Source organism: Tiliqua scincoides, chromosome 3 (genome assembly GCF_035046505.1).
Source record: "Tiliqua scincoides isolate rTilSci1 chromosome 3, rTilSci1.hap2, whole genome shotgun sequence".
Classification (NCBI taxonomy): Eukaryota; Metazoa; Chordata; class Lepidosauria; order Squamata; family Scincidae; genus Tiliqua; species Tiliqua scincoides.
Genome location: NC_089823.1, coordinates 135882412 through 135907104, shown reverse-complemented (window position 1 = coordinate 135907104; position 24693 = coordinate 135882412). Strand labels below are relative to the sequence as shown.

The 24693-nt window shown below is 42.1% G+C and overlaps 1 protein-coding gene and 2 pseudogenes across 1 annotated transcript in view; 1 reads left to right on the top strand and 2 right to left on the bottom strand.

Annotated features, from left to right (window-relative positions):
* Window positions 1–24693, bottom strand: part of LRMDA (leucine rich melanocyte differentiation associated) — a 923478-nt gene that overhangs the window by 473532 nt on the left and 425253 nt on the right. The gene's annotated exons all lie outside the window — the stretch shown is intronic.
* On the bottom strand, window positions 15882–16001 carry LOC136646451 (5S ribosomal RNA; annotated as a pseudogene).
* LOC136646423 (5S ribosomal RNA) lies at window positions 22875–22991 on the top strand (annotated as a pseudogene).

Sequence of the window (24693 nt, the reverse complement as noted above, 5' to 3'; positions counted from 1 at the left end):
CAGAGTTGGGCGCGCAGTTATGCCGGATCCCAACCCCCGTCCCCAGGGCAAGCGGAGCGGACTTGCGCCACCTCCAGAGGTGGCGCAGGTCCGAGGAGACACATAGGGGCATGCAGGCCTTACCCACAGGTAAGGGGAAGAGCTTCCCTTTGCACATTGCTGAGCCACTGCTCACTGCAATCCCACGTTGGATGCAGCGCAAGCCTCTTGGCTTGCCTGCTCCAGCGCGGGTTAGGATTGCACCCAGAAGCAGGTAAGGAAACAGTTATTGTCATTTCTAAGACCAGCTAAGAAGTAAAGCTGGCAGTCGATAGGATAATTTTATTTATTTTTGTTCAAAACATTATTTGCTTAGTTCTGTGGTTTTCAAACTCTCACGGAATTTGAGGACCAAAGTAAGTCCTTGCAGGGCTCCCTGATGCTCCAAAAGTGAAAGCAGAGTGATCACGCTCCACCTCTGCAAAACTGGAAGTGGAGCGCGATTGCTCTGCTTTCACTTTCAGAAGGCTGGGGAGCCCTGCAGATGCTTGCACAGGAGTCCCCACACCCCCGACAGGCTGCTGCAGGGACTGGTGAGTACACCCCAGTCCCCGCAGACCCACTCAGCGACGCGATCCCGGGGATCTCACTGCCTTCTCCCTGCCAGGCTGGGACGTCGCGTTTGAATAGCTCTGGCTTACCATATTTTTCGCTCCATAAGACGCACCTAGTTTTTAGAGGAGGAAAACTTACTTTTAAAGTAAGCCTGCCCTCCCCCTGTGGCACCTGCGCAAATGAGGACCTTGCCCCGGTGCGGACCTTGCCCCCAGCATTCGTTCCATAAGACGCACACACTTTCCCCCCACTTTTGGGGGGGGGGGGAAAGTGCGTCTTATGGAGTGAAAAATAAGGTAGTTTGAAATTAATCAAGAGAAATTTATTTTTTTTCCTCCACCTTCTACGCCTTAAAGCAACATCTCCTTTTCCACTCTGTCCCCCTTTTTCTTTTCCAATTAAGGGAGCGGAAGGGGGAAGAGAAGCATTAGAGGCAAGTAGGTGGACAGAGATGAGCTACCCCCACCAATTGCCCAAGGCAACGACTTCAGTTGGATTCATGGAGAGGCCAGTCCTGATCTATACCATGTGCTGCCTTTCACCAATTTAGGCTGATGTGCCACCTGTGGCCCTTCCCAGACAGTCATTTTATCCATAATCTCTCAACAACCAGTTTACATTACTGCAATGAACTGCATGTAGAAATACGTGTGAAGACTATTAAGAAACTTCAACTGTTTCCGAACATAGCAGCTAGACCGTTAGCAGAAACATGCAAGCTGAAACACATCTCACGAATATCTATATTTCTCTCTAAAGGCCTTGGACTTTTTTTTTTTAATGTGAGGGAGCATTCAGAAACATGATCCTTCACCTAAAGCCTGGTAGAGAGCCTTCTCCATGATGTCACCTCATACGTGGGACACCCTGCCTTTGCAAATCAGGATGCCCTCTCCTTGTCAGCATCCTGGTGGCAGCTGAAGATCCATTTATCCTCTCGAGAGCTACTGTTCAATTAGTTATTCTTGCCTTATGGTTATCCCGCCTTTCTCACTGGATAAAGCACTCAAGGCAGAATACAAAATAGAGGAAAAATTTTAAAAGGAGGGGGAGAAATAGAAAAAAATATACGTGCAATAATAGTAAACAGCCATAAAATTTAGTGCAATTAAAAAAAATCAGAAGAAAATACAGAATACAACCACAAAACAACAAAGTAACCAATTAAGAAGATGTAAAAGGAAATTACTGTTGGTCTCACTGGGCACCTCCTACTGAGAAGGGGAAAATGGGATAAAAATATTTTAAAACAATGTAGTTTCATATCTTTTGAGACACCTGTGTGTTCTTCAACTCTGTTGTGGCTATGCAGAGAGGTAGTTTCCTTTCTTTCTCCAGTCTTTTACCACCACATTCTGGTGTGTGCGTAGGAGAGGCCTGTCACAATTTACTCACGTCTTTAACTAAGTTGCTATAATCATTTGTGCAAATAGGAGACCTATGTTTATTCCTATGGTGGGCCTTCAATACCAAAATGTACTAGACCACTGGTGGGATCTGACCAACTGGACTCCAGTCCATGAAAGCTAAGACACCATCCTTCAAACACAACATACTGGTAAAAGCTTTAAATAAATTGTCACATTTTTGCCTCATTTAAACCAAACTATACCTCCCACTCCCTTCTTTGTCGTATTTTTGTGCCCCTTGAAACTTGATATATAACATCATTTATGTACAGCCCCTTATGTCATAGTAAATTTGTTCATTTCACTCATGCCACAGAACCCTTGAATGTCTCAGCACAGACAAAATAGCATCTCCCTGCCTTCCAGAGAACACCAGCTTCTCAATGGCAATATACCAAACACACGGTTCATTGCATCGGGTTATTTAGTCTTTATTATCTATACAAATATTCTTAATCATTTCCCCTCATACCCAGAGTGCTTATTTCTTATTTATAGCTATAAATAAAGAAGCTGGGAAGATCATATTTTACAGACAGTTGTTCCAATGGCACCAGACCCTTTCCAACATTAAGAATCAGCATTCCTCTATTTCTCTGTACGTTTTATTATAAAAGGGGTTTACCATAAATACTGGAGTTTGAATTCCACCCAAGTAATGCATTAATAGATACTAAACCATTAATAATTCTTGTACTTTTTTCATAAATGGGCAAAGTCCAATAAATAAACGATAGCTCTTACATGTCGGAGCAGGGTTAACAAGTACCAAGGAGATTTCAAAGACAAACTACTTCCAGGGGCTGCCAAAAGGTAAGATTCATAATGATGCCACAAATTCCACTGGCCCATTTTTTACTGCCCACTATGGCAAGTATCTGAAATTAAATGCTAAGCAGAAATTTGTCCTGAGCTCTGACATGCAGTAGTTAAGGGTAAACAATCTCTAAAATTAAAAACAGATTCTTGATAATAAATCCCAACACCTATCTCTTCATAACAGAACTCTCCCTGTAAATCAAAAGCCTAATCCATCCCCACAGAAGACTTTTTCATATCAGAATGGATGATTCTTCTAAAATATTTCATTTGTCTCCACTACTTACTGAATGTTCACAATGAATTTCCATAAGAGAAAAAATATTTTATAAAATATTCCCCCTTTCCAAAAAAAAAAAAAGAAAAAGGAAAACATCTGGGATAATCATCATGTACCGGGGATAAGGGTGGATAAGAATTTCCAGTGGAGACACCACAAAGCCCAGATTGTCACCGCTGGTGAACACGGGTAACTCCAATCACCCCTTTTTATGGGGTGATTCATTTTATGGGGTGATTCACCAATCAGTGGTGGTACAAACTTGGAAGTGCTGTCGCTTTCATCACTTCTGAGTCTCCACCCTCATGGATCAGTACCACAAGTACTTAGTAGTTCCCTTACCTTTCAGTAAAGGTTGGGAACCACGGACTGACAGCCCAATCCTATGCAAGTCTACTCAGAAGTAAGTCCCATTAGAGTCAATGGGGCTTACTCCCAGCAAAGCGTGGATAGGATTGGGCGGTTAGACTGTAATCGTATCTTATTCAAAGGAAATAAACACTTCTATTCATTGCTCAAGTGAAATTCTGACGCTTGTTTCTTTAGCTTCGAGGAATAGCTTCTGAGGACTTTTTATTTATTTTTATATATTTATATAGTCCACATTCATGGTGCTTTACAGCCATAGCAAATCCTGTTTTCTACCATGATCAAACCATGCCATTTCCCAGCCTCTATAGTTATTTTTAGAACTTAAAGACCTACCTCTGGGTCACACAAAGGTTCCTTTCTCTTCCCAGAGTCACCCCAGGTGATTTTAAGTCTGAAAAATAGGTGTAGAGGCTGGGAAATGGCACAGTTGGGCCACACAAAGATAGGAATTAAGATTTTGGCACTTTTTTTTAAAGCCCTTTAAACATGGAGCCAGATATCTGCAGGCATCCGTGGTGAGACAAATTCACGGATGCCGAACCTACAGATACCATAGGTCCATTGTATTATATACGTTGGGTATGATCCCAGCAAAGAAGCACTTTGTGAGAGATACCTCATCTCATACCTAGTTTTCTACTGTAACAAAGGAATTTTAAACTTAGGACTGGATCTTAAGGTCAATTTACATGCTATATTAATGCATACTTTGATCCTGTGTGCTTTGTTTCCCCCCCCCCCCCATCAAATAGCAGTCATGGAGGGTCTGAGATTGGACTGAGCAGAAGTATTTAACATAGTATTTAACCCCACTGACACTAATGGCAGTTTCATTTGCCACTTTGCCTGGGGGGGGGGTATTAAGGAACTGTAGCTGATGCGGAAAGGTTTAAATACCCCTGCTCTGGTTCTGATTCGGTTTCCCCTCCCACTGCACTTGCCATTGCAGTGAACACATACACATGCAGCGTCAAATTATACATTCAGTGTAATGTGTAGCTGGTCCTTGGGGCACAGCAGGGCGAAAGAAAGACTTGCTTATTTTGCACATTGTACACTTTGCTATCTAGCACAACCGTTGCAGTGGGTTTAAAATCTCAATAAATACATTTATAGTACGAGAGCAATATTTTATAGGAACGTTACACTTTCAAGGAGTGACAAATACAACTGGAACATGAAGAACAATCTTGTCTCGAGCTTCTTAACAGATAATGACTTCAAGGTCATTCCATTAGTGATCACAGCAGCTTTTAAATGAAACACATATAACCCTAATCCAATTCATGAAAGTATCCTACATTTCTTATGCATGCTAATCTTGAATGAATGCTTAAACCTTGGTCATTCACCAGAGCATGCACTGTAAGTCAAAATCAGAGGAGCACAATAACATTATTGAATGGAGGGCAGGGAGGTGGAAGTGAAAGCATGCTTAGCATCTTTCAGCCACTTTCCAACTGTGCTCATGCTCAGATATTTATTTTGTTTGCTTCAAAGTGAAATACATGAAAAAGCTATTATAAAACACGTGCAGATGGAAAGCAAAGCTAAGAGGCAAATGCATTTTGCCTTAAAAGTTAAATTGCAAACTCCCATCCTAGGAATAAAGCATCTGCTACTTTTGTGAGTTCTCCTGAATGCCCACTCATCTCCTGTTTACTCTACTTACATCTCCTTCCCTCCTTTTAGTGCTGTGTTAAATTTTAGATTGCATTTGCTTCTAAGGGCGGGGCCCAGCTTCTGTTGGCTGTTTGTCAATACGTGCAGTGCTATGGAAATTGACAGGATAAATACATAATAATTTATTTTTCATTTTCATTGGATACCTCCACTTGGCATTTTAACTTTTATTTTTATTGGATGCTCTTCTCAAGTTTTACTTTCATTTTGTACACATTTACTCAAGTCTTCCACCCCACCATTTACGCCTCTTTTATCCCATTTGTCCCCTCGCTGCTCATATTTTCCAAATCTCATTAAAAACTTGAAAATTCCATAGCAAGTGTCCTTTTAAAAGTTGCTCTAGCAGGAGTTATCAAGGCAATGCTAAATTGCAAAAGTGAAATGATTCAGCTAGATTAACATTCTTATTAGTTGCAATGTTTCTCTGAAAAGATGAGCTTTTTTTTTTTTAATTCATGTTAGGTTGCCAACCCAATTATATCTTTATTTATCATGCTTTAAATACACTACCCCTATTACATCTGTTTAACATTTAATAATCTACACAATTATAGTAGTCTACAATTATAATTTTTCTTCCACATTAAGGAAAAAAGTATACAAAGCTGCTCATGGTAACTGACAGCCCAATCCTCTGGGCTGTAACTGCTGCTGGAATGAGCCTTCCTGCCCCTGCCAGTGGAAGCCTACTAATCTGTGAAGGTGTTAAGGTGGCACAGTAGGCAAGGGAGGGTGAAACTGCAAGGGAGTAAAACCGGGTGGGGAGGGGGTATAATGGGGCAGGTTTGCTGCAGGAGGGGTTGGATTCGGCAGCAATGGTGCGCGCTGGATCCTATCCTCCTTTTTTGCAGTCTCCCTTCCTCTCCTTGAACTTGCACTACCAAAATTGCTAGCACCAGTCTGAGGAAACACACTGCGGAGTGAGGATTATTCAGGGATAAGGGGACTGAAATTTCATTGCCCTGCTGCAGACTCCTGATCCACCTCCCAGCAGGGGAGGGGAGGGATAGGATTGGGCTGCAAAGTTCCTAGGATAGCTTTGAAAAGTAAAGTTTCTAGGATAGCTTTGTAGCACAGAAAGCCAAAAATCACAGAAACAAGGAGGTCACAAATAGGCCTGGATGGTAAATTATAGAGATCCTTACTTGTGAACAATAGGAACAAGCTTGTTTGCCCCAGGTTCATCAAGCTACAGGCAGAGCCCTGGAGATGAAAAGATCAGGTCTAGAGGCCTATGCTGGGCTGGTTATATTCTACAATTCAGGGTCTAGCCAAGATCCTAAGAACTGTAGAGATACCATTGTAGGATGTTTATTGTTGTTTTCTGGAGCTCAGCTGGCGTAATTTGCTCAAGGCCAAGAACGTCAAGGTGTTTGCTCAAACTACTAGGCACTGCTCCAAGGGCTTCAATGACAATTGTCACAAAACTGGCCTTCTCCCTGAGATTCCCAAGGTCTACTTGATATCTTGGATATCCAAGCCCTGTATTCTGTCCATATCTCTAAACATGTTCAGTGTGTTTTAAAAAAATGTTCTCTTCAAATTTGTTTTAAATCTTCTTTTGTTGTTTCATCACACTTTTATTTACTTGCTGTAGCTCACCTTGAATTTATTTTGAGAACAATGGGGTATAAATCTTTTAAACAGACACACACACACACACACACACACACACACACACAAAGAGTGTTACAATAAAATTGGTACCTGCCAATTCACACACATGCACACAAATCAACCTAACTAAGAACTTCACGCAAGATACAACAGTCCTTCTAAGTTTCCTTGTGTAGAAACCTGCTTGTCAACTGAATGACATATGGCAGTACAGTGAACCCAGGATTTAACAGTCTCATGCAGGCATGCGGTGTCCATCATTTATGACACACACGCACAAAACATACACGGCCAGTTTTTAAAGAAATAGACGTCACTTATTTCTGATGTTTGTTAAATTGCGGGTTCACTGTATGTGTTTAATTGCAGGTCCATCAGATTCTGCCCATTCCTCCAAATCGCAGAAACCTTGTGAAAGATATGCTCACTGTCTCACTATGAATTACACCTCACATTCATTTTTCTCCTCCTCACATGATCTCTGGGTTCTGTTTTGATCCCAAAGTTACTTATGATTCAAACATTTACCTTCAGAATTGGAACCATACTGGCTAGCCCCGTATTTTTAAAACAGCAACTGCACTGTTGCCAATGTGCAAATACTGTACAGAGAATCCATGGGTCAAGCCAGACATTTTCCCCATTGCATGCTTAAGAAGTGTGCTTCCAACCAGAACGGCCTCGCCAAAAATAATCATAGGAGACCAGATCCTGATTGGCAACACGGCGAACAAGTAAGGGGAGTTTAATTCTTCTCCTCGCACTGTTTTAATGCCAAAAATCTCCCAACCCAAAGTGGCTATTTGCCACAAATGATCAATGCCTTCTAAAACACACAACTGGAACACTGGTGAAGACAATTGGAATACTTCATGAACAAGGGTCAAATTAGATGCTCCTACAATTGCGATCAGTGACATTTGGCAGCGGAGGACTGCACATCCTAAAACCTAGTCAGCTACAGTTGATCTATAAAACTGTGCCATCAGAAGACTTAAGATGCACTTTAGTAACATCCTGATGATTTAGGTCACCATGGCACATGCAGTCTTTCCCCAGTCCCTAGCCTACTCATAGAAGCGAGGAGTCATAACAAAACCCAACAGCTGCTACCATAAGGTGAATGTCCTTAGATGCTACTATGTGTCTTCACAAGTCAACCACTAGCTGGTCTGCTGAGTGGGACTGCTGCCAATATGCAGGCTGCGGGATGTCAAACACACACATTAGCAATTCATCTACATCAAATTATCATTAAATTAGGACAAGCACCAAGTACCACAAAGGGATCAAATATTCTCTACTTCACACTAAGAAACAGACAGAGGTCCTCTCCCACATCCTGATGCACACATGCGTACACAACTCCTTCCTCTGTGCATGGACAACCTTCTCAAATGGAAGGGTGAGTCAACCATTTTAAAGATGTGCATTGATTTCTGCCCAGCATTTTTGTTTCATTTATACTGAAGCATCCACCTTATAAAGTCTCTCATATTTTACCTACTTCAAGGTATGCAACACAGAGCATGATTGTACACTTCCTTTCAGCTTAAGGGTCAGTTTAGCAGCTCTTTATTCTCAATTCAAGCAGTGTGAACCTCCCCTTAAAAAAAATCATAAACAAAACAACAAAACTCTTGAAAAATCCAGCCAGTGTGTGCAGTGGACAGATTATTAAAAGTTAGAATACAGAAACCTTGAACCAGGGAAAAGTCACCAGTTATAGCTGCTGCTAGAAAAACTGTGGCAACTCTAGCCACAAGACTCACTGGGTCTCACTCACTCACCCAGGCCCTCATTCTCCCAGGATCCTTTCAGGAATGATGGGAAATAATAAATATATTTTTTAAAAAGTACATAGTGCTTTTAAAAGAGGTCAATATCCGAGATAGGTATTTTCACTTAAATAAAACTAATAATAATAATAATAATAACTTTATTTTTACCCCGCCTTTCTCCCCGAAGGGACTCAAGGCGGCTTACAACAGATTAAAAAACATAATTTAAAACAAATAAAAACATAACATATGTCATAAAAACAGCAATCAGATAAAAAAAATAGGTAAAAAGAGCATAGAGCAGCAGCAAATCATAAAAGAATCAGGCCTGTAAAAAATATTAAAAGATGTTAAAAAAGATGTTAAAAAGGCCGAGAACTCAGAAGGCTTGTTTAAACAGAAGGGTCTTCAGGCCTCGCCGAAAGGTCTCAAGAGAGGGAGCCATTCTTAAGTCAAGGGGAAGGGAGTTCCATAGCGTTGGTGCCACTACTGAGAAGGCCCTATTTCTTGCCGCTGCCCCACGTACCTCCCTAGGCGGCGGCACTTGTAAAAAGGCCTTCTCTGATGACCTAAGAGGACGAGCTGGAACTACCTTGAAAAGGTGTGGTTTGAGACAGTCCAAATGGTAAAATAGTCCTGCATTACTTTTGTTTTAACCCAATCTCAGCCGAAATTATCCAACTAGACTAGAGCATACTAGGATTTTATCAAGACTACATATACTCTCTAGGCCAGTGTCTCTCAAACTTTTAGCACCAGGACCCACTTTTTAGAATGAGAATCTATCAGGACTCACCAGAAGCGATGTCGTGCCCAGAAGTAACATCATTAAGCAGGAAAAAATTTTAACAATCCTAGGCTGCAATCCTACCCACACTTACCTAGGAATAAGTCCCATTGACTATCATTGTTAAAAGAACATAGTTTCTACATAGTAGCTTGTTAAAAGTACAGAGCTGTAACATTTCCCCAGATGCAGTCACATACCATGGTAGCATCAAGTCTAATAAATTAAAAATAAAATATTGCAATGAATGGAGACGTTCCTGAAATTGGCTTGCAACCCACCCCAGTGGACTTAGTGGGTCCTGACCCAGTTTGAGAAAAACAGCTCTAGGCCAAGAAACACTGGGCTCTGTGGCCCATAACATTTATGAAAAATAAACATTTTTGCATAGAACCTTGCTTATTTGCATGATGATAAATTCTGCTCTCTGCTAGTCTTTTAGGGAGGGGTGAAGAATTATCCAGGGTGCTTTGGTCCTACACTGATCTGAAACTACAATATGCGCTGAAAACTTGCATAACATATGACTATGAGAAAAGTTCTGCTGGATTAGGCCAAAGATACTTTCTCATTCACACAACAACCCAATAATTCCACCTCTGGGACACCCCCAAGCAGGAGAGAAATGCATTTTATTCTCACTTAGCCTCTCCCTTCTTGGCAGCTTCTCAGGTTTCATCAGGCATTTCCTCACATGTTTTGCAACTCTATGCGCTCTAGACACGTTTCTCAGAGATTTGAATGTTCAGCACAAAATCCTGGGTTTGCAACGAATCATAAAATACATATAAGCTTGCACATTTTAATGTTTCTTTTCAGTGAAATATAAAATGCTATGTGGTCAAACCGAGGACACTTTTCCAGAGAAGGCTTTCTTTTGCACTATTTCAGGTCTCTTGTTGCCTCTTCCTTCTTCAAATTATTGTGGGCAGTGCAAGGGAAGAGTTAACAGGGCACTGAAGAGTTAACTAATATTTCCATGAGTTGGCAAATGTTCAGTCAAAACCTGGCTAACTGCCTGTTGTTTACTGAAGCTAAGGAAGAAGCATCTGCAACATTACCAAAAGCATATTGTAAAAAGCAACACATGCAAATTAAACTCTTGAGCTATGAGTAAATTGCTGGGAAAATTTATAACTCATTTAATAAAAACTGAAGTAAATACATTGCCTCGGCTCCCAGGGAGAACAGAATATTTCCCATGATTCCCTCTCTTCCCAACCACTGGGAGAGAAAAAAAAATCCTATTGCCTGACTGCTACAATATTGAATTTACTATTAAACTAGTTTTATTGAATTGTTCCTACGATTGCATATGATTACTGAGTATATTTGAACTAGTTTAATTCTGAGTGTGCATTTTGTCAAAAATTTCAGCTTAGAATTCTCTTTATGTAGCTTTGTGCAGGCATAATGCTTAATCAATGCTTATTTCTCTTAACCATGATTAGGCATTGCATCTGAATATCTAAACCACTGTTAAGAACTGGCGACTAATCAGGATGTGAAACCATGTATTTGCAAACCATCGTATGTCTTAACCACAGTTAAGTGGTACATCTACCTTGAATCCAAATTCTGCACCTTGTGTCTGCTGTGGATATTCTCACCGTTTCTTCTACACTGTTTCTGCTAAGATCACAATGTTTAACTGATTAACAAAATAGATTCATTAAACCAACTAAAAGGTTGCCTCCCTCATCCATCAGCACTTAAAAAAAATGTTTAATTATTTTCAATACAAGTATGAAAGTGCAATATGATAAAAAAGTTTGATAAACGTTTACATCATATTTTACACAATCACTAATTAAAACTGCCAGTAGCAAGCACCAACTTAATAAAGGGAATGGCTCCTCTAAAAAGATGCCTACTGTGATAGGTTGCATCATCTAAAAACAATGAATAGTTTTTTCCTCCAAACATCATTTTCTCCATATGCAAATTAATGTCGATTTAATTAACACACATAAACGCATTCATTTAATAGGCCAAGACTTCTTTACTCAGGTGGCAGTGTGTCTTAGCTTTTGCTACCTATGGGTGTGCAGCTACAGAGCCCACATGTAAATCTTGTTCTGCCCACCCCTAAATTAGGTTGCTGAGATTTCACCAGACATGTCTGACACACTTTCAAGTTTAGCTCAGCAGCCATAAGGACTAGAAGTCTCCTTAAAACAAACCAACAAAAAGAATAAGATGAAATATTCCTGAGAATTTTCTCAAGAAGCTGCTTCCTGCATCCAGTGCAACCATTTTGATTCTACATTTTCTCTGTGCCTCAGTGGAATTACAGCATATAATCCTGTTTATAAACCTGTGAGCAAGATAGGACCACTTTACCTCAGGGACTGCCACCCTCATGTTGTACTTTAAATCCTGCTATTTATCAGGGAGAAATCCTGCTATTTATCAGGGGCTTGTTTTAGATTTTTTAATTATGTGCACTAGTTTTAATTATTGTTTTTAATTGCTATTTTTGTATTTTTATTGTTGTAAGCCGCCTTGTGTGCCCATGGGGCAAAAAGGCGGGATATAAATTCATCATCATCATCATCATCATCATCATCATCTAAGTACAAACAAGGGGGATAGACTCATGCCAAACATCATGTATTAGGACTTTCACAATGACAAACTATCAGCAAAATGAGCTGTAGTCATTGAGTATTACATATGTAACACAGAACAACTCAGTCAAAGTTAAGCACTTTAATTCCTTGTTTGGATGGATGATCCAACCATCATCATCCACCTGCGGATGATGAAACCCTCAGGTCTCAGGCCCTCTAATCCTCCAGAGGCGACTTTTATTATAAAAACTGGAGGTGACGTTTAAAGGCCTTAAAAGGCCATAAACTAAAAGTGATCTCCTAAGGCATCTTGAAGTCCTTAGAAGGCCTTCTGAGGCCAGTGGAGGTCGTGCTCAGAACACCCTCTGGAGGCAACTGGAGCACAGCTCCAGTCACCTCTAGAGAATCCATGTCAGGCCAAAGCCATGGGTTCAGGACCCACAGACAGTGAAATCCTTACATCCCAAATCCGCAGACACAGTGGGCCCACTGTATATGGATGCAACAAAGATACTGTCATACAAATACATTCATCAGAGAGTCAGAGTTGACTTCAACTCCCTATTGAATGCACAATCAGTAGCAAAACCACATCTGTTGCAATGTAACATGTGGAACGGGCAATACAGCAGTACCTTGACTTTTATTGCTTTGCTCTTTCAACCATTTTCAATTATAACCCCATTTCAAATTTCGTCCATGTGTTTTTCTTTTTCGTTGACTTTCATCCAACCTTCCACAACGCTTGTCAACGTTCTTATGTTTATTTTTCTTTTATTTCTGTTTATTTAAGTTTCACATGCATTCCCATATAGTTATTTACACTTAAAGTAATAAATAAATTTGCAAGCTAAATAAGGCTAAGCATTGACAGTCATTCAATTTTTACTTTTGTTCATGCTCTCGTCCCTAACCAGATACATGCTTAAATCCTTTCCACTGAAATCAGTGGGACTTCAGAGTGCTGAACTTTGGATGGGATATGCCTATATTGTTCAGATGTCTCAATGAACACCTAAGAGGCTGCTTATCTATGATGCTGGTTTTCTTTAAATCAATACAATTTCACAAAGTAACACACCTGAGATACAAGTAAATGTACAGGTCATTTCCCAAGGAAAGTTCTACATGCAATAATAAAAACAGAAAATTATTATTTTTGACAAAGCGTTCAGCACCCTTTTCCTATTTCTCATTTTTTGCCATCAATCACAGCCATCGGAGTTCGGTGACTGATGTGTGCTGACTGACAACAGAAAGAAAAATTTTGAGGCGTTAGTGAAATGACAGAGCTGTCGTGGCTGCCTCAAAAATGAAAAAGAATAGATAACACTCTAGAAGCAGGGAGAAAGTCAGAAGACAGACAGCAGTGATGTCCTGTTAGCACAAGTGTTCAAAGTCCCATCTGGTTTATTTTGAGTCGCGTGGCCTCTCCGGCTGACATGGTTAAAAGGAAGCCAGTTTCTACAGCCAAAAGACATGAATAAGCAATGGGGTCAGCAACACTTTCTGATCTCCTCTGAATCGGATGACAACAAAAAATTTTGACTAGTTTTTTTTTTTTTTTTTAATTTTATTTTATTTTATTTTACTGTTTTGGGGTTAGAAGAAGCGGAGCAGATGGGTAACAGGACTTGCAGTGCAGAGGCAGGCCAGGAAGTAAGTTGCATACTTTGACACCACCTCACTGAGGGCAGAGTTAGCAACATTACAGAACCAGGTAGGACCCTATATGTTCCTTGTGTCACTTGACCTCTGCTGAACAGTGAGCTGTAACAGCCTTCAGGCCATTTGCAATGGTAGTGCCGAAGTGGAGCAGAGAGTAGAAAAACAGTTCCTTCTCCTAGATCTGATGGTTTAAGTGAAGTAAGCACCTATGATCAGCTACTAGAAATGAAGCCAAGACTCCTGGCATTGTATCTTATTTCACAGATTTTGTTAATGCTTTAAATCCTGCAAAACTAATTAAACCACAGACCATGGGACAAAGGAAATAAGTGTATATGCCCAGGCAATAATGGCTCTATGATTCCACAGTTTGAGGTGAAAATTCTTGAAAACTATTGTCAATATACAGGCTCATATTAAGATCAACACATAGATCTCTTACTTAATTAAAAATTGAATAAGACAACACAAGAAACAAACCAGAATAGGCAATATTGATGTAATAAATTCCTCCCCCCCCCCCAAAAAAAAAAAAACAACACAAAAAACCCCAAAGTACAGAGATGTTCTATGCTGGGGATGAATTTTCTTTCATCTCCCTTGACAGCATAAAAGAAGCAGCCTTTTGACGTCACCCACAGGAGTCAAGCATCTCCCCCAAGGAACCCTGTTAGTAAAAAAAATAAAACTGACGCCCAGTCATAGAAATCAAATGGTAATGTTAACCATAACAAATTGTAGTTTAAATCCCAGCTCGCGTATTTTCCATGGAAACCTATGATAGATGTGTTTGCCAGACCAGGAAACCCCATCACAGCATGCTTAAAATTCTCCTTTTTTGTTACAACCCACAAATTTCTACGGGATTGCTGATTGATGTAACCCTCAGATTAGAAATACACAACATGAAATAAAGTTCCCAGAGTGGAAAAAAGGAACTCCTTGATGAGACTGTTGAAAGAGCGATAAAAGCTTCACTCAAGGACTCCACTTTAGTATCAGATTGTGGGAAACTTTCATTTAAACAGCCCAATGGAGTCCATTAGCCATCAATCTGCAGGCACTAAATAAACCCTTAACACCTCTTCTTAGAAACTGCAACATAATCATCCAACCATCCTGCTGGAGTAACTGACAAAAAGAGCTGTTGAAGATTGGAGAAAGTTTATAGGGGAAAAAAGAAATTTCCTCCCAGTACAACTGTCCACAGTAAAACCATGCAATTTTATTTCTTCAATGGCCAGTTTAGTAAGCACAAAACAAAGATACCATCATTTCAAACAAACAAGACAATAAACAGAGAGAGAAAGAGCGCTGTTTAGTGGTCTGTAGTTTCATAGGATTTTGGGACCAGTTTATTCTCAATATGCTAGTTATATTCCAGGGCATTCAAAAGCGTATACTCTCTTTGACAGAAAACTGGATTTTGAAAAATTTACAGCTTATCTACACTCTCTGTTTCATTGTAGGTCAGTACTATACGGGCTTCAATTTAGCCCACAGCTTCGCTTCAGGATCTTTGCAAACATATTGTTAAGTGCACGTTCTTTAAGGATACACCTAAAAATGTAAAGCATGAGTGTGACAAATGTGCTTGGAAACTCTGATATTATACAATCAGAGAGCTAGAGTGGGATGCATCCCTCTGTTGAGAGCACAATAATGCAAGCATGGATACATTGTGCGGCTTTGAAGAGCGATGGTCTTTCTTGCACCAACCAAAAAGATACAAAGTGGATGGAGAACAGAAATCCTGAAGCACCTGCAATGGCCACATCATAGCGATGGTGCATAACCTGGGAGAGTTACTGTCAAAATTCTTCTTTTTTAAAAAAACAAACAAACAGTTATGTCTGGAACTGTAGAGCATTCACAGATTAGTTTGACAGCCATCAGATTTCAGATGCTCAGTGCTAACAATGTTACTTGAGCGAATGTACGTGAGTGAATGCTGATGTTCACACCATTCGTGTAGGATAGTTGAATATTGACCTTCACCAGATTTCATGACACTCACTGGCATCATTAGGGTTTGTCACCCAATGTGGGAGGCCAGTGCATCACCCCCATGATGGACTTCCTCCCATGCAGTGGGTGGGACAACACCCTGGGTGGTAGGTATGGTGATGTACCAATGCCCCACTCCACTAGTTTTTTTGGCTATAACATTTGATAGAATAGAGATATTTCAACGTGGCTTGTTTCATTACATTCTGCATGAAATTACACATCGAGTGATATATAACATGATAAAAAAATGGTTGGCAACCTTCAGTCTCGAAAGACTATGGTATAAGCCTACAGAACCCAGTATTCCCAGGCGGTCTCCCATCCAAGTACTAACCAGGCCTGACCCTGCTTAGCTTCCGAGATCAAATGAGATTGGGCATGTGCAAGGTAATAGTTGCTGTTAAACATGATAGTATTATTTGAAAAAAAACAAGATTTTAAAAATTTTAGCCAGTAGTGGTGTCACCTGCCCGTGTGCGTCATCCAGTGTGACCCACACCCCCTTCAGTGACACCACTGATAACACTGTCTTTCATTAGCCCTTGTGTAAGGGGGGGACGGGACAAGCACATGGTATCAACACTAGCAAGTATCTTTCATGGAAAATCTTTATGAAAATTGGTGGAAGACTGGGATTTGCAAATGTTTGATAGGTTTTTCAACCCTAGTGAAAAGGACTTCATGTTTTATTCAGTGGTATAGGTCTACTTGTGGCCTTTTTGGGTATTTTGGTACTTATTTTGGAATCTGATGTTGGAGAGAAAAAAATACTGATAAAGTAACCATGTGGAATGGCTTAGAAGATGAAATGGTAAAACAACAAAGAACTGGAGATTCAGTAGTTTACTCCTTCAACAATAGATTGATGGTAAACAGAATTAACTGGGATGTTCAGTAATATTTTGATCTTAAGTGCACCTCTAATTGGAATTCCAATACTATTTGGGTCGCTTTGAAAGCACACATTGGAAGCTCTTTTGAACATACTGTAGCTCATATTTAAAACAGGCCTTAATTAGAAACAGAAATAAGAAAGGGAAGCTGAAAGTTTAGAAGCTAGATATAATAAGAACCACCCCCTGGTGGATCAGACCAGAAATCTGTTACTTTTACCCGGATGCTCTCCATGGGGCTACCTTGATAATTTTGTGAGATTTCTGAGCATGTGTATACATTATCGATGTACAGGTGAAGACTCTTTATCCCCAGGGGTTCCTTTCCCAGACACACACACACCCCGCAGATACCGAAAACCATGGATAACAAAAACTGCTGTTTTCTGAGCCCGCCTTGCTCCAGTTGCATCATGAAACATTCGTCCAGAGCTGGGTGAGTTTCTAAGCCTTGGAGAGGCCACACAATGTGGCGTGCAGCCTCTCCAAGGCTCAGAATGCCACCCAGAGCGTTTTGTAATGACTTCAAAAATTGGAAGTTGGGTGCCTGCGTGCGATGCTTCTCTGAGGCTCAGCAAACCTCCCAGACACAACTGAAACAAGGTTCTGGTCTGGCCTGGGAGGTCTACAGGGAAGTGATCCGAGGCTTTGGCATCCGTGGTGAGGCAAATCCGCTGATGCTGGATCTGTGGATAAAGAGGCTCCACCTGTATACATTTCTGACATATAATGCCAATGCTATTGGGTTAACATTAAAAAAAATTATGTTAACCCAATAGTGATTAATTCACTATTATTTGTGATTAATTCAAGCAGGGGTGCTCTTCATGAGTCACATTGGGGAGAGGAAAATGTCACCTTTTGTCCTTTCCCACCCTCCTAATTTTCCTCATTGTGCTATATAATACCAAAGACCTTTGGGGCTGGCATTTGATTGATGTATAAGCAAGGCGGTGGGGATGAGAGTTTTTTTTAACCTTGTGGACACAATTCATTTCATTCAAACCCTAATCCTTGCTCCAGAATTACTAAATAATTGTGTGTTTGTGTGGGGGGAGTGTGTTTCTAGAGAGTGGGAAGGGGCAAAGGTGTCATTTTTCCTTTTTTGCCTGAAAGCTCTCCATATAGTTCAGGGTGGAAGTTTATCATCATGAAGAAAATCTCATCATTCCTCCGGTTCTGAGGTGCTTGCCAAGTTCTGATACACTTGGTTTCAGTGCCATGTGAAAGCTATGCACCCCCTCACACACACACACACACACACACACACACACACACACACACACACACACACACTTGATTAATTGAACTGTTCACATGATGCACCTCTGCAATTTTTAACATTCTTTATTTTACTTACACATTTATACTCTGCTTTATCTCCCTTATGGGCATTCAAAGCAGCTGTAGAGTCCTGGAAGCTTATCCGACCATATTAGGCCATGTTAAGAAATTTAAAAATGTATTGTCCTTAGAATTTATAAACCAATATATCACTACAAACCTAGGAAAGCCCCTGAGTATGTAAAGACTGTTCCTTTATTTTCGAGTGTCCTAAACTGACAAGTGTTCAATACCCCCAATTTGGTATTCAAAGGAACTACTACTCGTAGATCTGAACAGTCTTTGGAGAATCACTGTGGTTTGATATGACCTATTCGTATGGTCCTGCTGGGCACCATTTCTTCAATGTTTTCTCCTTCCTTTCCCAAACATGCTATAGTGTGGTCAGGAAGTATTGCTTTCTGTTCCTATTCTCAGTCTGAGGCTTCATAATACCGCATGACTTGGAAGAAATGGCAGCCAGCAGCATGAATGGCACCCCTGGTTAAGTACGTTGAACAATGTGCTGTGTTTGTGTGGCTGGCTCCTCTGCTTTGCACCTTACAAAGTCCATTGGCTAATGTGTTAGTAGCACCAAAAATTGCACAGGACAGATATTGAAAGAAAGTGGCGGTTCTATAACTGAATGGCTAAGAAAAATCTTGGACACTAACATGAAGCTGAAATGAAAGCCACATTGCACAGGGATTTGTGGGGAAGTGCAACAGTTTATAAATTAACATACAAAAGTATATCCCCAGAATGGCAAGTCTTTACATATGATTTTTTTAATATCAGTAATTTCTTGTACTTTTTTTCCTCATTTAAATAGAAACTTATAAAATATTTTAACACAAGAAAATTCTCTCCCTTATATATAATATTCCAAAAACAGGTCTTTCAAGATAGATAAGAGATACTTCTTTAAACTTTAGTAGATAATTAGCTAGCGGAAATTCCTGATTCATGATATGATGCTGACCACTCACTTGGATTTTTAAAGATAAATAGGTCTATATTAATCATGATAGTTAAATGGAATCTCTACATTCTGAGTGAATGCACTGCTACTTCATTATCAGAAACTGGAAACAAGCGGCAAAGAAAGTCCATCACTCTCTTGTCTGCTTGAGAGTCTTCCAGGGGTAGGTAATAATCTTTAGCAAGGCAATTCTTCTAGCCAACAGTCATGGCCATCAGGTGTGACACATCAGTCAGGTTGGGCACTGGTTAAAGCCCACAGTCCCCCAAGCGCCAAACCAGCTGGCTGTTGAAGCAACCCCAATGAAAAACTCACATTATTACTGCCTTGTCCTGCCCTCCTCTTCCTTAAGCAGACTTAATCAGAGGCCACTGTGATGTCACATTCATGCATGCAGAGGATGCTGCTAGGATGTCCCCTTCTCACTGCTGCCAGAGTGTGGAGGAAGGAAGTTCTCCCTCACACTTTCTCCAACTCATCCAAGGCAGGGAAAGGCATGAACTTGGAGGGTGCCTTCCCCTCAGCACTGCTGGAGCACCAAGAGAGAGGCAACCCCCACCCCCGAGAATACTCCCTTCCATTTCCCCAGCCTTGTCAGGGAAATAGAGTGGAGTGATCATGGAGGGCACAGAAGGAGAGGCATCCTCTGCTAAGCTCAATCTTCTCCCTGACTTGGGTCGCTCTTGGATGACGTTGGTGTGTTATGCACGCAAGAGTAGGGTTTAGCCCAAAAGGTCCCAAGACCCTTGCTTGCCAGCACTGATGGCCATAGCCCTTCCTGAACCATACACACTTCTGGTTGCCAATTTCAGCAGCCCAAACATCATAACAGGGTAATTAGGTCTTATTTTAACACCTAGAAAAAGAAAAAAAAAACCTGTTGTATTAAACCATTTATCTATGAGTGTTATATACAATGTTCATACACATTATCTATTCCAATATTGGTCTATAACCCTGGGAAACAGACTCTGTACTGTATTCTCCATTTCTTTTTGCAGACTAGCACAACATTTAGTGGAAGATATCTCTGCAATTTCATACTGCAGATGTTGCATATTGTTTGACACTTTGGGAAGTTTCTTGGGTGGCTCCATTAACATTAGATTCCATCAATAAATCTAAGTCAGATGCCAGTGTACCTGCTTCCTTCATAGCTTCAGAGATATCAGATTTGGAAGCCTTATTTTCCCAATTTCCATTCTCGTTTGACCAAGTCCGATTCAGCCACGCTTGAAAGCACTGCAATCCACACAGAGAAGCTGAACACAGAGGGCTCTTTCCCAGTGTGAACTGATTTCAATAATGGCTGGGAATGGGTAGGAGATACCTAAGTTCAGGTGGGGAAGTACATCAATTCCCCATGTCCCTGGCCTCATAAGAACATAAGAACAGCCCCACTGGATCAGGCCATAGGCCCATCTAGTCCAGCTTCCTGTATCTCACAGCGGCCCACCAAATGCCCCAGGGAGCACACCAGATAACAAGAGACCTCATCCTGGTGCCCTCCCTTGCATCTGGCATTCTGACATAACCCATTTCTAAAATCAGGAGGTTGCGCATACACATCATGGCTTGTACCCCATAATGGATTTTTCCTCCAGAAACTCGTCCAATCCCCTTTTAAAGGCGTCTAGGCTAGACGCCAGCACCACATTCTGCGGCAAGGAGTTCCACAGACCAACCACACGCTGAGTAAATAAATATTTCCTTTTGTCTGTCCTAACCCACCCAACACTCAATTTTAGTGGATGTCCCCTGGTTCTGGTATTATGTGAGAGTGTAAAGAGCATCTCTCTATCCACTCTGTCCATCCCCTGCATAATTTTGTATGTCTCAATCATGTCCCCACTCAGGCATCTCTTTTCTAGGCTGAAGAGGCCCAAGCGCTGTAGCCTTTCCTCATAAGGAAGGTGCCCCAGCCCCGTAATCATCCTAGTCGCTCTCTTTTGCACCTTTTCCATTTCCACTAAGTCTTTTTTGAGATGCGGTGACCAGAACTGGACACAATACTCCAGGTGTGGCCTTACCATAGATTTGTACAATGGCATTATAATATTAGCCGTTTTGTTCTCAATACCCTTCCTAATGATCCCAAGCATAGAATTGGCCTTCTTCACTGCCGCCGCACATTGGGTCGACACTTTCATCGACCTGTCCACCACCACCCCAAGATCTCTCTCCTGATCTGTCACAAACAGCTCAGAACCCATCAGCCTATATCTAAAGTTTTGATTTTTTGCCCCAATGTGCATGACTTTACACTTACTGACATTGAAGCGCATCTGCCATTTTCCTGCCCATTCTGCCAGTCTGGAGAGATCCTTCTGGAGCTCCTCACAATCACTTCTGGTCTTCACCACTTGGAAAAGTTTGGTGTCGTCCGCAAACTTTGCAACCTCACTGCTCACCCCTGTCTCCAGGTCATTTATGAAGAGGTTGAAAAGCACCGGTCCCAGGACAGATCCTTGGGGCACACCGCTTTTCACCTCTCTCCATTGTGAAAACTGCCCATTGACACCCACTCTCTGTTTCCTGGCCTTCAACCAGTTCTCAATCCACGAGAGGACCTGTCCTCTAATTCCCTGACTGTGCCTCTGGTTCATATAACCTCTATGCACCCCACTTATATTTACTGCATCACTGCTGGCACTATAGCAACCATTATTGTGTACGCACCAATGTTTCAAATGGCTGCTATTAAGTGAACACTTCCAGCAATAGCTCTTCCTGACCTCCAGTCTGGTCTAACACTTACAGCAGCCATTTTCAACCTTTTTCAACTCACACTGACAAGGCACTAAAGTTGTCAAGGCACACTGCTAGTTTTTAATTACATTATTATGTTACAATTAATTGAATTAATATAACTAAGGGCACAATCCTAACCAGGTCTACTCAGAAGTAAGTCCTAATTTGTTCAGTGGGGCTTACTCTCAAGAAAGTGTGGTTAGGCTTGCAGCCTTAGATCATTACATAACAGTGAAAGAAATGCCCAAGAAACTTGGAGAGGGAGGTGTATGTGTTTTTCTGGAAAGGTTTTGAAGCAGGTCTGTTCAAACTGTTATCAACTGATATGCTCTGATATGCCAGGAGGTGTTGGCAAAGAGAGATGAGACTGAGCATACTGGAGGGACCCTGAGGAGATGTGGCTGAAACAAGTGCAGGATTCACTGGGGTGGGGGGAGAGAGAGAGAGAGAATGGGAGGCAACTGACTCTGGACTTTGGAAGGTGGGGAAGAGGGAGGGGAGGGGAGGGGCAGTCAGAGGGGTTAACTGCAATTATGATGGGGGGATGCGTGTGCAGGAGGGGAGGAGGTGGGTGGGGGGAAGAAAAGCATCACTTGCCTGCTCATTTATTCAAGAAAGAGTGCGACCAACCAAGCTTCTGTACGTCTACTCAGAAGTAAGCCCCATTATAGTCAATGGGGCTTACTCCTAAGTAAGTGTGGATAGGATTGTGGCCCAGTGCCCTTCCTGCCAAAGCCTTGCCAGGGGAGGTAACACAGGGAGGGTCACTTTTGGGCATTGCAGGCAAGGAAAAGGGTCTCTCCAGGATCCTTGCCAGCCAGCTGCTTCTGGCTCCTACCTGCTTCCACCATCAGGCTCGCTCTCCCTCCCTCCACGTTCCCGCCCGCCTTCTCTAGCTGCCTGGCTGGCTGCCCAATCTGCGCACGGGGCAGGCACCAGCAACAGCAGGAGCGTCCAAGCCCCTTCGCAGCTGCCCCTTTTTCTCCTGCTGCCGAGCAAGGCTCTGAGCAGTCGCTTCTCCCGCACCAGCAGCTGCTGCTGCCTGACTCCTTGGCCCCACGGCACACCTGAGGCAGCCTCACAGCACACTGGTGTGCCGCAGCACAGCGGCTGAAAGCCGCTGAGCTCGCATGTTAACAGCAGACTTCCACCAGGGAGACCTGGGTTCAGATCCCCATTCAACCATGAAATTTCCAGGGTGGCCTTGGATCCGTCACTCTTTTTCTGCCTAACCTATCCCACAGTATTGGTGCAATATTAAATGGGGAGAGGTAGATATACCACCCTGAGCTCCTTTAAGGAAAGGCAATATACAGTTTATTTGCAAAGTATTACCACTGTTACCCTGCACATGCCTGATCTCGTCTGATCTTGGAAGCTAAGCAGGGTCAGGCCTGGTTAGTACTTGGATGGGAGACCGCCTGGGAATACCAGGTGCTGTAGGCTTATACCATAGTCTTTCGAGACTGAAGGTTGCCAACCATTACCACTTTATACATACTGCAAGCCCAGTATGATGAAGGGATAGGGAGAAAGTATCTCCATCTAAAAGAGGAGGAATGCCAGACAAAAGGAGGCAGGCCACATAACAGCAGGAAAAGTTATTTCATTTTCTTCTCCTTTCACAATCTAGCCTCCCAAACCTAGGACACCATGGCTGGGGGGAGGCAATAGGATCTATTAACTTTGCATTCACAGTGTGCCAGACTACCTTCCTGACATAAAGAATGGTAGTGGCCAGGGTAGTGAGAGCATGTTGTGCTTTAGAGGTGACCGAGAATTGATTCAAGACATTTTTGTCCATAAAAACCTTGGGTTTCCCAGTGTGCCTTTCCCACTTTAACCCAGGCTCCATCAGTCCTGCCTTTAAGTGCCCACAGTCTCACAAAATCATCTTGCAAATATATTTCCCCGAAACTAATTCCGCAACTTATCGAAGATTTACCTACCAGACCTCCTGAGATGTGGACAAATGGAGATGGAGAGGGCAAAACGTAGGTGCTAAGGAATGGAGCTTGGCAGAATGAGGCAGAGCTTAGTAGTGCCTCCATAACTGAGCCTGATGGACAAAGAGTGGGGGAGCACATGGCAAAAGATGTCAAGCTAAGCAGAAAATAGCCCCAGCCCTTTACAACCAGTCTCAGATTTCAGTTCTTGGAAACATGAGAAAGAAACTAAGGGCCTAATCCTATCCAACTCTCAAGCACCCATGCAGCTGTGCCAAATAGGGTTTGAGTTGCATTCTGCAGTGGGGGGGGGGGGAATAGTCACAGAGGCCTCCTCAAGGTAAGGGAATGTTTGTTCCCTTACCTCGGAGCTGCATTGTGGTTGCATCAGCACTGGAAGTTGGATTGGAATGGGTACTAAGATACTGAAGCTTCAGATCTAGCCAGGATAACTGACAAACTCAGACACAGATGCTTTCTGACATGCCACACAAGACCCCCATAGTGCAAGCGAGAGGGAAGATTCATTGCATGCATATTCTGCTCTTCCTCCAAGGAGCTCTGAGCAGTCTATACAGGGCCTCTGAGAGGAATTTTTATCCAGGGGTACAAAATCTTTTTGGCCCCTTCCCAAAGGGGGAGGGGGGCAGTAGGAGCAGGCAGAACAGAAGGCAAAATAAGGCAGGGGGAGGGTGCTGACAGCCAGAATAGTTTTTGGAGCCCAGGTTTACCAGGCTTCTTGATGCGGAGCCCAGGACTACCCAACCATGTGGCATTGGCAGCTAGAAAAAGTAATATGAAAATGCACTCCTTAGGGTGCAGTCCTAACCCCTTATGTCAGTGCTTTCCAGCACTGACATAAGGGCAATGCAGCTCTGAGGTAAGGGAATAAACAAGCCCTGACTTTGAGGAGGCCACTGTGAGTGACACCCAACTGCAGGGTGTAGCACACGTCCCATTGGCACAGCTATGCCAGTGCTGGAAAGTACTGACATAAGGGGTTAGGATTGCGCCCTTAGTCTCACTAAAATTTTTGAAAATCATTCAGAAAATTAGCATCATTGAAGTCAGACGCACACTAGAATGCACAGTGTCCTGTGTGCACCAAAATAAACTTCTACAGCAGCTGTAGCCCTGCAGCTGTGTCCCTGAGCTCCTATACACTCTTTCATGGTTATCGGATCCACAAGCCAAAGAGCTAC